This window comes from Apodemus sylvaticus, chromosome X, assembly GCF_947179515.1.
Source record: "Apodemus sylvaticus chromosome X, mApoSyl1.1, whole genome shotgun sequence".
In the NCBI taxonomy this organism is placed as follows: domain Eukaryota; kingdom Metazoa; phylum Chordata; class Mammalia; order Rodentia; family Muridae; genus Apodemus; species Apodemus sylvaticus.
The window spans coordinates 55,694,080-55,709,999 of record NC_067495.1 but is presented as its reverse complement, the minus strand read 5'-3'; the positions used below and the strand labels follow the sequence as shown (position 1 = coordinate 55,709,999).

Here is a 15,920-nt window from a genome sequence, read left to right as displayed (position 1 = left end):
AAGACTCAGTGAAGCAGTATTCAGCAAAACCTGAACGGGAAGTGGGAAGGGGTGGGTGGGAGGACAGGGAGAGAAGGGGGCTTACGGGACTTTCGAGGAGTGGGGGGGCTAGGAAAGGGGAAATCATTTGAAATGTAAATAAAAAATATATCGAATAAAAAAAAGAAAGAAAGAAAAAAAAGAGAGCATGGGGGTCAAGGGAGTGTGGCACGGTGGTGTGGGGGAAGGGGGTGCCCAGACAGGTCCCTGTCCAGGCACTTCTTCCCCCTGAGGGACCACACACACACACACACACACACACACAGGCATGGTATAGAATAGAGTTTATTCAGAGTAGGGGATGGGATTTAGTGGTAGAGAAAGGCAGAAAGAGAGAGAGAAGAGAAGTGGAGTGGAGGCCAGCCATGACCACGTGGAGAGAGAGAGGTGAGAGTATGTGGAAGAGTGGAAAGAGCAAGGAGGGAGAGGAGGGGCAAGTAGCCCCTCTTATAGTGGGCCAGATCTCTGGGGCGGGTCATACCTGGCTATTGCCAGGTAGGTGTGGGGTGGAGCTTAGACAGAATAGCAACACCAAGAGCCTCAGCTGCTCTTCATAACCCCTTCATGCCTTCAAAACCAGAACCATATGGGTGACTCTTACACAGTACCAAGTCCAGCCACAGCACAAATACAACTGTGGCTATCTCTGGAACACAGCCTCTATGCTCTCAGAAAACACTTCCCAGAAGATTTCACCTCAGTGATGCTGGTCTCTTCTTAATCACTGCTAATTTCTTAGCTCCAGCTAACCAGCATCAATAGTCCCAGTAACACAAAGGTTTGCTTTAGTGGTTCTGGTATCTTGTTAATCACAGCTGATTCTTCAGCCCCAGCTAACCAAAAACCACAGAATCTTCACAATCAAAACATGGCCCTGATAAGAGTCTTTAATCTTACCTCTGAAATTTCACAAGTCAGGCCTCCATTTTCTGCACTGTTCTTAACATTATCATCCAAGCTCCTACAGAACATCCCACAGAGCTCTTAACACCGAATGGATCTTTTAGCCCAGAGTTCCAAAGTCCTTCCACAGTCCTCCCCAAAATATTGTCAGGTTGTCACAGGAATACCCCACTACGCTGGTTCCAATTTGTATTAGTCAGGATTTCTATTCCTGCACAAACATCATGACCAAGAAGCAAGTTGGGGAGGAAAGGGTTTATCGAGCTTATACTTCTGCATTGCTGTTCATCACAAAATGAAGTCAGGACTGGAACTCAAGCAGGTCAGGAAGCGGGAGCTGATGTTTCTTACTGGCTTGCTTCCCCTGGCTTGCTTAGCCTGCTCTCTTATAGAACCCAAGAACACCAGCCCAAAGGTGGTAGCACCCACAAGGGGCCCTCCCCCCTTGATCACTAATTGAGAAAATGCCCCACAGCTGGATCTCATGGAGGCACTTCCCCAACTGAAGCTCCTTTCTCTGTGATAACTCCAGCCTGTGTCAAGTTGACACACAAAACCAGCCAGTACAGCAGGTTTAGATGAAAGAATTTTTAAATCTTTTTGATTTTAAAAATCAATGATTTTAAAGCTTTATTGTAGAAGAGTAGAGTGAGAGAGGGGAGGTAGAGGGGTAAAAGCTGGCCATATATGGAAAGGGGGGAAGAGAAAGGTAAGAGAGCAAGAGGGAGGGAGGGAGAGAGAAGAGGAGGAGGAGGAAGAAGAAGAGGAGGAGGAGGAGGGCAAGAGAGAGAGGAGGGGCAAGCATCCCCTTTTATAGAGGGTAACTGTCTGTGGGGCGGGGCATACCTGGCTGTAACCAGGTAATTGTGGGGTAGAGTACCAGGGGCTTGGAGCAGGCATTGCCCTACATGATTGATGGTTACAGAGTTATGCCCGACATCTCCCTTTACTTTTTTTTTTAAAGAGATATGGGTCCCTGAATTGCCCTTTGTGACTGATGTGCAAACACTTCTCCTGAGGTGGGGCTGTAGGGGCTGCAACTGTGACAGGAGCCAGGGGCCCAGGGGGCGTGATCAAACTCCTTCTGTCCTATGTAGGTGGAAACCACCTGCCAGGTCACCGGGGTTCAAGGTCAGTGCTCAACCTGGAACCAGGCTACCTGTGCCCAGCTCACCTCATGACAATGATTTTCCCCTTTTTCTTTTTATAAGTGAGAGGTGTCATGTGTGGTGAAAATTTTGGGTGGGGTGTAAGTATCAGAAGACATATAGACCAGAGGAGTAACACAAGTAAAAGTGGTAAGGAGGGTTGAGGGTAGGCAAGGGGTAAGAGAATAAATTAATTGTTCTATGGGTAGTACAGTTTGAGGGTAATATCAGTTTTAAACAGTAATTGATCAATATAGATAGACATTATGTTTTTCTCACTATCATGTAATTTCCCCCAAGTTCAACAGCCATTTGGCTTTGGCAAGAGAGTTCATCTGTAGCTGGAAGCTCCCAGGTCTGTCCCCTGTGGGGTTCAGTGCCTGTCTCAGGATCTCAGTGTGTATCTCAGGAGTCTTTAGTCAGATGAGGTGTCTGGATGAAGACAGCTGTGTTGTCTCATGCAGGTCCCAGGCGGTGGAGGTGGAGCTGTCTCTGTTGGATCTGTGGCAGCGGGTATGATGTGGGAGTAAGCCTGTAGAGTAATAACAGGAGAGGAGCAGAACCCCAACAGGGGGCTGTCTGCATAGGGTGGCTGGCAAATATTGACCCTGTAATAGTTTGCTTGGGAGCACACCATGGATCATTGTTAGGATCCTAGAAAAGCAAGGTTGCTTGAGGGATTTTGTCCTGGAAGGCATCTTTAACTCTGCTTTGGTTGGCTAAGGAAGAAAATATCATGTTAATTGTATATCCGGGATAGGCAGTAACAGAGTGTCTGTAACTGGTTGTTAGTCATATTTAATTTGACCTTGGGAGCATATTAGATGACTTTTGGACTTTAAAATAAATCTTAAATAAGTTGAAAATTTTGGACATATGTCACAAATGCTAGGGAGAAAAATAAGCATTTAAGTAAAGAAGCAAGAAAATTTTGGGTTGAAAAGCACAATTTAGAGATTTCTGTGAGCAAAACCTCAGGTGCATCTTTTGTAGGCTTATGTATATGGGGGAGGGGCCTGCAGCCAAGAGTTTGCAGTGTTCTCTTAGCAAGCAGGTCACCTCTTTTCCCCTGTTCTTTTTTTCTTCATGGAAAGAAGAAGGAGATGAAAGGCCAACCTTAAAAAAGCTTAAAAGAAAATAAATATAGAAAACATAGACAAGGAGAGGGAAAATGAGAGGCTTCCTAGCCAAAGCAGCAGCAGCTAGCTGGCCAGTGTGAGAAGGCGATTTTGGCCTTTCTGGCCCGCAGGGGCCTCAGGGAACTGCATGTTGGCCGGCAGACCGAGGAAGCAGAGAGTTCAGGGCAGGCACTGCCTTCTGAAAAGTAGTTCTATAGGAGCCCTCGATGTGGGGCTGGGGGAGGGGCAGAGAGTAGGGGCTAGTTGCGTCTGAAGTACGGATGCCTTTCTGGGGTGGACTCAGAGCAGAGAGCAAGGAAGTGGGAGGGGCGGAGTCCAAGGGCCTTTCTGCCCGCAGCGGGGAACCTGTGTGAGAGCTAGCAACTGAGGGAGCCAGAAGAAGCTGGCCAGAGACACGTGGAGAGAGAGCGAAATCAGAGGAAGACCGAACTCGGTCGCATCACTCACGGCTTGAAGTGCCTGTGTGTGTGTTCCAGGTGAGGGTCTGCCTTGCGTTGATGGCGCAGCCATCCTCTTGCTGCCAGTTGTAGGGAGCTGCAGCGGCTTGTTGGGAACCCAGTGTGGGGAAACGGGTGGAGGAGGGAACCCACGTCTGACCAGAGCTCGCTAGCCCTGGGCGGACAGACACGGGAGTTGGACTGTCTCATGACCACATGCCAAGCCAGGTGGGTGTCTGGCTGTGAGAGACTATGAGACTCCAGTCTGCAGGGATGGGGAGGGAGCAGTCCGTGGGGGCCCCTTGGCCTCACGGAGACCAGTGGCGACAGGTTCTCTAGCTCTTGGGCATTGCGGGGCGTTGCTAGATACCTCGGAAGAGCTGAGAAGGGGGTTGTGGGGAGCTCAGTCAGCCCGGGAGCCGAAGGGGAAAGTGGGTGTTGAGGAAGGCGTGCTGGGGTGCTTCCCACGCATGGGCGAATTCCTACACTGGTGAGTCCTTGGTTTTGGGGTTTGCCCGACTGAGGGGGCTCAGGAGTTGTGTTATTCAAGCCCCACGTTGGGAGCCAGATGTGGGGCTGGTTACCTGTGGAGGAGACCCTGTCAGGGGATGCAAGTCCTTGTTCTGGTCTGGTGTCTGGAAACGGCTGAGAGGCCTGTTCATGTAACTGTGGGGGTGGAGTACTAGAGCCTTGGGACATGTATTGCCCTGTGTGATTGATGGTCACAGGGTTATGTCCGACACAATATGTATAGTCACATAAGACCTACTTCTTGGAAGAGCCCTATACTTATTAATGTAATTCTCTTTTGTTTCTATCTTTGCTTTTTCTATCTTTAAAATTATTAGCAATTTCTCAATGTATTTATGTAAAGATGGGACAAACCCAAAAACAAAATTCTAAATAAATATGGATTAGACATACATTTTAGCCAGTCCTTGTACTTGTTATAGAGAGCAGACCAATAGTTCCATTGATTTAAGTAGAAGTTTGATGATATTGACCTTTGACCTTAAAATTTTTAATAACACATACATCATCTTTAAGTCCTTTTATATAACTTTCTTAGACCTTTATAACTTGTGTAAACTTTCTAGTTTTTTATGCCATGAGATATAATAATACTGATAAATAAATTTACAATCTGTTATGACAACTTTTTCCAGGTAGGAGGACTAAGTGATGTCTATCTCCCTCCTCAGAAGGTCTGAATGACAAATCAAAGTTCTGTATTATCAGGAACTATTTATAGAAAAGGAGTGAGGGATTACTGTTAGGAGTGCAGGTGACCCAAAGGCAGTTATACTGAAAAGTCTTCATAAACACATTCGTGGATGCTGTTCTCCCTAGTCTTTCCAAGCCTATCACCTTAGTTCTCCTCCAACACCTCAAGGCTTTATGCAATTAGGGCCTCAGAGCATACACCTGTCTGAGAGGAGTAACTGGATACTAATGCGAGGATCCAAAGATCTTAACCATTCCCTCCTCTATAAATGGATTTTAGCAATTAACAAACCAGCTATAGTCATTTACTTTGTAAGTGGGCACAGTTGAAGTTATGAGGGTAGCAGTTTTTTGACTCAGATGTTGTTTAATATCATTTTACTAAAAGAAAATTCAATCTAAGCTTTCAACCGGGCCTTCCATGATTGTGGTGCTCTCTCTTCCACAGTGATTGGATGCTGGATGGGTCGTGCATATGACGTCGAGGACTGCCAGATCAATAGCATGGCAGGGGCAACTGCTGCAAATAGAGGGCAGCCGTTCGCTGTGTGCAGCTTCTCAGAGACTAATCAACAGGAGTCTGAATCTAGAATGATGCTTCTGACCCTTTCGTAGTGATTTAGATAGCTGGGGCTTGGGTTCTGGGATGATCTGCATTCTGGCTTTAAAGTCAAGATTTATGACCACCTGAGATGCCCATGGGTTGTACTGGTCAGGAAGAACAATAGATCCAGGACACGAATCCTATAGGAAGGCAGGATGCTTCATAGCCCTTGGTCATATAGTGATCTGGGAAAGCAGTGCCCAAGGACCTGAGCCACTTGGAAGTCCACATATCTTTGTCACTATGCTGATGGCACTCTTGATTCTGGGAGCCTACTAGTGGGGACATTTGGAGGCCACTGCTATGACAACCTTAGAGATTGTGTGTCTTCTGAGTCTTGCCTTTGACTAGGGCCCCAAGTACACCTGCTCTTCTCCTAGTTTGTGGGGAGAGTGAGTTGGCCATGCCAGTGCTGTCAGATTCACTCATAATATTCTTGTTCTCCTTTGTCAGGAAATTGAAGGGAAATCTGGCTTTTGGGAGGCAGAGTGTACCCTTCTTGAGATAAGGTCAACCCACAGCCAAGAACTCTATAACCTCATCTTAGAAGGACTCTGAGAAAGGCCTTTGGAATTCCCAAGGAAATAGAATGCAAATGAGAACAAAGGTTATTGAAGTGGCCTGCCAATCATAGGAGGGGTTGGATCTGAGGGTGGAGATAGAAGGTGGGTTGAAGAGTGAAGGGTTCTGGACAGATGTGTTCCTCCTTCAACATGGGAGAGAAAGAGAGCGAGAGAGAGTGAGTGAGAGAGAGAGAGAGAGAGCACGAGAGAGAGAGAGAGAGAGAGAGAGAGAGAGAGAGAGAGAATGTATTCAGATTTCCAGGAAGTGGTCTCCTTGAGGGCCCTCCTGTTTGCTTCATTGGAAGACTGTGAATGAGAATTCCTGGAAAGAATTTCTGAATCTTCAAAGTCTAATTGACTAATTAGGATGGCAGAGTGTGGGGGACATCTGGATTTGGTCTTTGGGGACCTTAGAAGTACCTGTCAAAACTGGCCCGGGATACCTGTGCCCAGTCCCACTGCCCCAGCTGGGGCTTGTGACTTCATCGATAAGTCCAGCTCTTATGAGGAGGAGCAGGAATTAGGGGCCCTGCCTATGACAAAACTGAACAACAAAGCTGACTGTGATCTGGGGAGGATCACAACTGCCTTAAACCTTTTTTGGGTCTCCATGTACTTGTTCCTTGTTATTGATCTGGCTGTGGCCATTGATGGCAGGGAACAAGGTCGCATGTGTGATAGGTCCTTAAAGCCGGGACTGAAGGATGGTGAGACAATGACAATGTCAGGGCTGGTGTCACAAAAGCCAGTGTTCTGCTCCAAGGTGGCCATGGTTGTGGTGATACTGAGCAGAATGGGGCCTCCGTCTTTGTCCTCTAAGACAGAACACTCTGAGATGTCCTGAAGGCCTCTGGGTGCTTCTAGGACAGCTCCTGTTCAGTGTCCTGATCCTGTGGAAGATGTGGTCAAGGTCTTGTTTCATGTCCACCAAGGCACACCACATAAGGTACATGAATCACTCGCTTACCTATTGGAGACCTAGTCTCTGGGATCCATCTCTTTCTTCTCTGCCTCCAATTCCTTGCACATCTGGTAGCCTGGCTCACACATCTGGGATCCCATTGATATATGTTTTTTTTTCTTTTTGACAGTATTACAGTATAACTTTTTATTAAACTATGTCTTTGAGACCACAAAACTTTTTCATTTTGCAATTATTTTACTGCAATTTTTATTATTCTTTAATCATTTTTATAGTCCATTCATTATCCCCCTCCATGTCCACCCTCAAACAGTTCCTCATCCCATTCCTCTTCCAACTCATCTCTAAGAGGATGTCCCCACCGCCCCACCTCAGCAGACATCCCCACTCCCTGGGACCTCAAGTCACTCCAGGGTTGGGTGCATTTTCTCTCACTGAGGCCAGACCTAGCAGTCCTCTGCTATATGTGTCAGAGGCCTCATATCAGCTACTATATGCTGCCAGGTTGTTGGCTCAGTGTCTGAGAGATCTCAGTGGTCCAGGTTAGTTGAGACTGCTGGTCTTTTTATGGGGTCACCCTCCTCCTCAGCTTCTTCCAGCCTTTCCCTAATTCAACCACAGGGATCCCTGACTTTTGTCCAATGGTTGGGTATTAGTATCTGCATCTGACTCTTTCAGCTGCTTGTTGGGCCTCTCAGAGGGCAGCCATGCTAGGCTCCTGTCTGTAAGCACATCATAGCATCAGTAATAGTGCCAGGCCTTGGTGCCTCCCCTTGAGATGGATCCCAATTTGGGCCTGTCACCTCCTTTCCCTCAGTCTCTTCTCCATTTTTGTCCCTGAAGTTCTTTCAGACAGGAACAATTCTGGGTGAGAGTTTTTGACTATGGGATGGCAACCCCATCCCTCCATTTGATGCCCTGTCTTTCTACTGGAGGTGGGTTCTACAGATTCCCTCTCTCTCCCCTGTTGGGCATTTCACCTAGGGTTCTTCCAGACACTCAGGAGAGACCACAAAACTTTTAAAGAATGATATTAAAAATATCAGTAAGTTCCAAGATATCAAGGTCCAAGCTCAATTAATACTAATTTTATAAGATTTTCTAAAAATTACTCTGCATGTTCAGTATACTCCTACAGTTTTTGCTGTTTTCTGTCATGGCATCCCAATGGAGCCATTAGGTACAATCAGACTTCTAATTCCGATTAAAGTACGTAAGGACATATTGATAGAACAGACAATACTTTGAGAGGCTGCCTTGTTAGAATTTGTCTGAAATGTATAGCACTTAGAAGGCCAGCTACATTCCTAACACTTCCAACTGGTCACTGCAGGGTAGTTTCCCAGGTTAGAAAAATACAGTATTTCAAAGGGATGCTGAAGGCCTAAGTCAAGGACACTTCCTAATTGATGTAAGATCTTAATAAACTGCAAGTGACTTCCACTGTGTCCCTAAACCTACCTCAAAGCACAAAATTGCAGAAGGGAGACGTCAGAAATCTATGCCTCCCTCGCTTAGGAGCTAGTGGGCAACACTGATTAGCAGGCAGGAAAGAGGAGCACGAGGCATCCGATTCCTGAGATGAGCTTCACATGGATTAAAAGAGATTTGGCTGATTCTCAGTTCTCAGATTAGCACAATGTAAGCAGGACTCAAGATCAAGGCTTGAGGGGAGCCAAAGGCTCAGAGTGCCAGTCTACGCTTAGTGCCTCACAGGCCTGAGTATGAAGAGGATCTGTGGTCTTTGGCAGGTCAAAGTCCTCACAACATACCCAGATGTTATTGAACTAAATTAGCAACTTGAGGTATCCGGATAAGTTGAAATCACATGCATATAAACTGTGGCCATCTCTGGGATCACACAGCTGCATCTGACTTGTGTCCATTGCCCTGTCCACATTTCCTTTCTGCTACCAAAATGTTAAGACCTTGTGCTCTGTGGATCTTCTCTATGTCTGTTAAAGACTGAGGGAAGAAAGGCTGGAGCCCACTTTGCTTGAGGTGCGAGGCATGCGTATCTTCCCGCACTGCACTTCCAGCTGCTCTCCAGACCTCACATGCCCTCAACTGCGAGAACTCACCATGATCCTGTGAGGAGTAGGTGCTATCACTGTCACCATATCTAAAGAGGAAGTAAACTCAGGAATAGCATGGCTAGGTTAATTGCTACAGTGGAGCATTCAGAGCTCAAGGTGGAATCTGAAACACAGCAGCCTGACTTCACAGCCATGATCCCGGCTCTTTACCACGAAGTTCATTACTACTGCCTCTTCGCACAGCCACAGCATGAGGTTCAGTTTCACTTTTCTCTGAGTTTTCAGTGTGTTTCATTTATCCTCCCAACAACTGAAGGTTAATGCAGGTCAGAGGATCAAAGATAAAGGGTCACACATTATTTAAAAAAAAAATCCAAGGTCCTTGGTATTTTAGTGTTCCAGCGGTGCCTCTTTTTGGGTAAACTTGAGCATTTTGGCAGACATTCAACCAGCTTTTTCAGTAAAAATATTTTTACATGACTATGATAGCTGTTTCTATGATCATCTTTTTTTTTTATTCGATATAATTTATTTACATTTCAAATGATTTCCCCTTTTCTAGCCCCCCCCTCCCCGAAAGTCCCGTAAGCCCCCTTCTCTTCCCCTGTCCTCCCTCCCACCCCTTCCCAGTTCCCCGTTCTGGTTTCTATGATCATCTTATGGCACGTGTTGGATAGTCATTTCCCCTCCTTACACCACATCCTCTTCCTCCTCCTCGAAATCAGGACCCAGAACGCTCGCCTCATACCACCTCCCCATCAATGTATATTTAAAATGTCTTGATTTATACCTTTTGTTGTTCTGTTACTATAATACTCCATGAAACTGATGAATTGCTGCATGGAAGCCGTTTTTCAAATCGTAATGTGTTTTAAATATGGTGGCAATGAACTGCCTAGGATTAGACTCCCCGAAGTCTGATCCAGGTTAATGAAGTCAATCTGCACCAGGTTTTTATTCTTATCTTTTCACAGAAGTTCACTTCCTTTTATGACATCTTCAGGGACCTCTTCATCCTCAACCTCCATCTTGAGTATCCCTTTTTACAAGTTTTGTAACTCTTTATTTATTTTTTTGGATTTTGGGTTTTTTTCCCCCAAGACAAGGTTTGTCTGTGTAGCCCTGGCTGTCCTGGAACTCTCTGTAGACCAGGCTGGCCTCGAACTCAGAAATCCGCCTGCCTCTGCCTCCCAGAGTGCTGGGATTACAGGCACGTGCTCCCATCGCCCAGCAACTCTATGATTTTTAAGAGGTATTTATGATAGTGAAAGAGTCTAGAGACTAACATGGGCCCTGGTGTGGCAATAGGCACCACAGGTAGCCATTTGTTCCTTTTTCCAGAGAGAAGAAAGGAACTCAGAGAGGCACTAGTTTTCTTTGGACCTAATATTTTAGTCTTTTGTTGTGGATAAGGAGAGACATGCTCTATTTTGTAGATCTTTCCTGGCTGAAATTAGGACCTTGTTGTCAGAGCCCAGGAATGTTGAAATGCTGGTCAAAGGACAAAAGGCATCAGAATGCATCTGCTTTGATGCCTGGGCTTTGTTGGACTACCTAGAGCTAGTAAAATATAGGCTGCTTTGAGCAGTCTGGAATACTGGTTGAAAGCAGATAGGAAATTCTGTCAAAAGCATCTGATTTAGTTTTCAGCAAATCTGGGGCTAATTGGTTATGAAGGACCACAGGAGGGTGGTGTGTTTGGTGCAGTTTGTAGTCTTTAGTTGATTGGAAATCTGTTGGGACATAGATATAGACTGGGGACATAAGGTAAAGTTCAGGAACCTAGGAGAAGTTTTTCCATTAGGCAAGAGCCCACCCTCAAGGGGAAAGCTTAAGCTTTTGATTGACAGGAGTACTTATCTAGTTTCTGTTCCACCTGTAATAGACAGATCCAAATCATGACTCCCAGAAGTTTAGAAAAAGAGATAAAAGTTTTAAAAATAATATCATTACCATTGTTTGTGATTTGTAGAAGTCTTCATTGTAGAAAAAGGAGTTTACACATGCCTGTAAGCAGTTTGAATGAACTAATGCCTTTAAGTCATAGCAAAAGCTTGCCTCCCTCCAAATGATTCTTGGTTTAAAAATGTGAACATTCTTACCTCTAGCTGGAGAGCTGGAAATACATATAGATAGGACAGAGATGTTTTCAACATATGAGAAACACCTTTAAATCTGTACTTAAAACACAAAGGAAATTTAAAATTTGAGCCTGTGACTATGATAATAGCAGCCAATATTTTACCAAGGCTAGGTTAATATCACAATCATTAATATGTTGAAACTGAATTTTGAAGTCTTCCTATTATGTATCATTTTTATTTTTTATTTAAAAATATTTTATTCTTTACAAAATACAGCATTCAACCATCCTTGCCAACTGTCCTCACCCACTATAGCCAAAGGCTTTTGGGCTGGGCTGGAACCATAGCATGAAATCTTCTGGTGGCTAGGTTTGTGCCAGTGTGTGGTTCCCCAGCCACCCTGTGCACACAGATGAGAGGCAGGGACAACGACAGGGCAAGGTCATGAAGGGTCCAGAGGCCCTCAGAAGTAGCAAATGTGTTCAGCCACCAGTTCTCCTGTCCCACAGGAAGCAATTCCTTAGAGCTCAGGCTGGGGAGGAAGTCCAGGGGTGGCAGGGTGGTAACTCTGCAGTCCACGTGCCCAACCCTGTTCCCAGTCCAGACACCTAGCTGTCTTCCCCGTTCTACCCGGGCTCTGGATGAGACTCTTGTGGCCCCGCTTGCCCCCGGGGCCTTTGGGCTTGGCTTGGCGAATGCATGCTTGAAAGTGTGCTGCTTGGGAGGTACCTCATTGTAGAGGAACTCAGCTGTCAGCTCTGCTCCATCGCCCATCTCAATCTTCTTAGCTATCTCCAGCTGGAAGGCTTGCTCTACGGAGTCAAGGAGGTGGCTTTGCAGCATGTGCTCCTTAATGCTGCACTTGTATCCTGGCATGGAGTAGATGAACACCACAGATTTAAGGGAGTCACCCTCATGGGTGTGCTTGTACAGGAAGAAGTGGTAGCGGGCAGCATCTCAGAGTACCCGTGAGGGCAGCTGGGCCACATCTGTGGGTTCTGTGGGTACCCAGCTCGATGGTCTCCTGTTCTAGGTCCAGCTTCAGCTGGATATAGTTGACTGTCTTCTGCTTGAGTTGCTGAAGTGCCCGCTGGGCCTCAGGCTGCAGGGGGAAGGCCAGCCAGGCCCTACAGGGTCTGGTGCTTACTCTCTCCATGTTAATCTCAGTCTTCACCTCACTGATTCGGATCTGCTGGAGCTCTCTCTCAGCCGAGGTCAGTGGGGCAGGTGCAACACAGGATGACAGGTGCTTCTGGTACCCAGCCAAGGAGAGGTCGTCCTTTACTGTCCTGAAGAGTTCATCCTTGATGTGGCCACCTCCAAACTCCTTCACTGTGGCTTGTGTGGCTGCATACAGCAGCATCAGCTGCACAAGTGAACTGTCAGGTGGCCAGGCCAGGAAAAGCCCCTCAAAAAAAAAAAAAAAAAAAAAAAAAACCCTGAGCATTCTGTGAATCAAGTCAGAAGAGGAGGTAGCAGGGCTCTTGGGCATCTAGCAGCGGCAGCACCACCCTGGTCCCAGCGTCTCACTGGCTCCTGTGAGGCACACAGCATGAGCTGCCAGCCCTCAATGATGACTTTGATAAGTCAGATAGAACCAGCCTGGGCCTTGGCAAAGAATTCCTTTAGCGCTTCAGTGGTGGGGATGTAGTCTGGTGTGCCATGGCTCAGCGTTTGGCTCGTCCATCCCGCCGGAGCTCTCCACTTGGTCCTGGCCCGGCTAGACTCAGCTCGCCTGAACCCAGAGCGCTGGAGGATGCCAAGTATCATTTTTAAGTCTTATTGTTATATACTTCAAATCATTTTTAGATCTTTATAACTTAAATTTATATATTTTAAATTAGTTTTAGACTTTTATAACTTACATAAGTCTTAATTTTTTTCTTATCCAATTATTTACCATAAGACATAGGTAGTTGAGAATTGAGAACAGTCATGGATAAGTAAGTTTCTTTAAATAAAGGAGTAGTAAAATTTTACTTTAAAACCTGTTTTGTGAGTTTATCCCTTCTTTTTAGTATGAAGCCTGTCAGCAAGGTAAACTGTCTGGGTTTTACCTTTGCCAGCGAGAGACCTGGGGGTGGGGGGGAAGCAAGGCCTGGTTTCTTGTAGAAATGGACTGAACAGGCAGGTGCAACCAATATTTTAGAAGCTCATTGCTTGCTGTTGTTAAACTGATAAAGCTACAGTTAACCACCAATATCATCAGAAATGTGAGGAGGATTCATTTGAGTAGGAAGTACAAATGGCCTTTGTATTGATTAAAATGACAGGGACTTACCCACTACTTAGATGGTTACCTGAGGTATTCTCTTGGTTTCTCCTTGAAGGCAGAGTTCCCAGTGCTGTGTTTTATAAAAAGATAAAGTGAGAGAAGGAATATATTCTATGGAGGTGTGGTAAGCTGTGGAGGAAGAGAGCGCCTCCATGGGCCCATGCCAAGGCATCCCTTCCCCCTGAGGGACCAGCCATACGATGGTATAATATAGAATAGTGGGAACTTTAGGCTTTTGATTAGCAGATGTACTTATCTGGATGGAGTCTATTTGGTTCATGAGAAGGTCGATCTGAGTGGGTTTCCTGTAACTTATAAGTTTATAAAAGAGATAACATCATGTGTTAATAACATGAACAGTCTTTAAGATGAAACTTTTGTGGAGCAGATGTACCAAGGGCTTTTTCCTTTTTTCTAGCAGACTGAATATACATAATGAGAAACACTTTTATGTTTAGTTAAAAGACAAAGAAAACTTAAAATTTGACTTTATGATTATACAGTTGGATTATATAGTAGAATGTTTAATATTAGGACAATGGCATAGCAAGAAGAGGACAAATGAAGCATTTAGTTAATGGAAACAGAGTTCAGGTAAGGAAGTCACAGATTACATCTGTGAAAGCTTACATTTTACCTAGTTGCTAGAAACCGAGTGTAGATAAGGAACTAGGTCTATTTTCTACCTGTCAAGCTATAGTTAACTTAGCTGTCAATGTAGTCAGAAATCTGAGGAAGAATAAATTATAATCTAGGGTCATATATTAAAAAATGACAAGAGTTCATCTGTACTCCAAACAGTTCCCAGGTCTCTTTGTCAACTTGGGCAGAGTCAGCATGGCTTTCAAGCCCAGAAGACGAAGAGCTTTTTTTTCCCCCTGTCCAGTTTGTCCACAGTGTAGACCAATCCCAGACAGGGAAATGGCAGTGCTTTTCACTGTGGGTTTCATACCACAATACAGGCAGTCACTTGTAGCTGTGTCTATATTTTCTGAGACCTTGGGGGTAAGCTGTTAGGCTTTGGGAGTCTCTGTGTGTCATAAACTTAAGTATATTAGTAATTAGCAGACTTCTGACAAGATTGAGAGAGATGGTGATATCTGAGTTAGAAAATTTGTGTTTGTTAAATCACTTGTTTGATAATGTATATAGTAAATAGAGCATAGAGAAAAACACATTTTGTATTAGTAGAGAATCACTTGGTTTTGAGTTGGTGTGGAAGACCAGAATGTAAAGGAATAAGAAAGCTGGCAACAGTGGCACGAAACCTTGCTGACCGAAAGTGAGTGTGCCCAGGCAGGTTCAGGCCTGGGACACAAACTGAGCAGGCAGGCAAGCTAAGGGAACAGGCTAGTCTGCGGAGCAAGAGACGGGCACGTGTACACGTGCAGTTGAGGCACCAGTACATGCCAGGGCTGGGGGTGTGGGAGGTGTGCAGCCTGAAGCGCATAGTTCCTCAGGGAGCACTGGGCACTGCTAAACAGTTGTGGTGGTGGTGGCGGCAGCAGTGGCGGCAGCGGCTTTGTCAAGGGACAGGGTGCAGTTCTGTGGTGTGCACAGCTCAGACGCAGGCAGGTGAGGCAGGACCTCCTCCTAGCAGCTAGAAGCCCCAGAACAGTGCTTCTGGCTGCAGGCTGGCACTGCCCTTACCCACTTGACAGAGTCCATGGTGGGCGGGAGCAGGAAAGTACCTGAAGTAGCACTCTGTATTCTAGTAATATGCATGTTCTTCCTGTGGTGGGTGGCAGGGCTAGTGCTCACACATGGTCCGTGCGTGGTGCATGCACCCAAGAGGGTGGATGGTTGTGCTCATGAGAGAAAGCAAGGGTCTCAGCAGGCAGAGTCCCTGACGGGTCGGGGCCAGACTGAGAGATTAGTAAATAGCAAGAGAATGAGGGCTGCTCCTGGCTGGCAGGGTAGCAGTGGCAGGGTTGGGAGTGAGAGAGGGAGTGAGCAAATGAGGCAGGGGCAGGGGGAAGCCTACTCTATGGCTCACTGGTGAGAGTGTTGTTTTTAATGCCAGTTTAGTGGCCATAAAGAAATACTGCTTTCTGCTTACTGTGAAATAGACTGGAACGTCCCAGTAAGTAGGGACAAGGTGGCAAAGACCGACCCATGGGTGACAATAGGGTTATTAACTATACATACCAGTGTCCTGAGGATATTATTAATTTTTTTTTCGAGACAGGGTTTCTCTGTGTAGCCCTGGCTGTCCTGGAACTCACTCTGTAAACCAGGCTGGCCTCGAACTCAGAAATCCGCCTGCCTCTGCCTCCCAAGTGCTGGGATTAAAGACGTGCGCGCCACCGCCGCCGGGCGGAGGATATCATTAATAACCAGGTAGGTTTCTAGCACAGGCCAGACCACCAGATTGTCATGTGATGGGCTGGGGGCTCCTCTCTCAGTGAGGCCACATGCTGAGTGCTCATCACTCCTCATTCCCTGAAAAGGTCTGAGACGGGGGTCTCCTGAGGCCCTAACCAGGCTCTCCCTGAGTGGGGAGGTGAGTTCCCAGACAGCAGGACTCCATGTGTGGGCAGACTGGA

At 46.1% G+C, this 15,920-nt stretch overlaps 1 pseudogene; it reads right to left on the bottom strand.

Annotated features, from left to right (window-relative positions):
- Positions 1-11,619: 11,619 nt before the first annotated feature.
- LOC127674486 (twinfilin-2-like) lies at positions 11,620-12,869 on the bottom strand (annotated as a pseudogene).
- Positions 12,870-15,920: the final 3,051 nt, after the last annotated feature.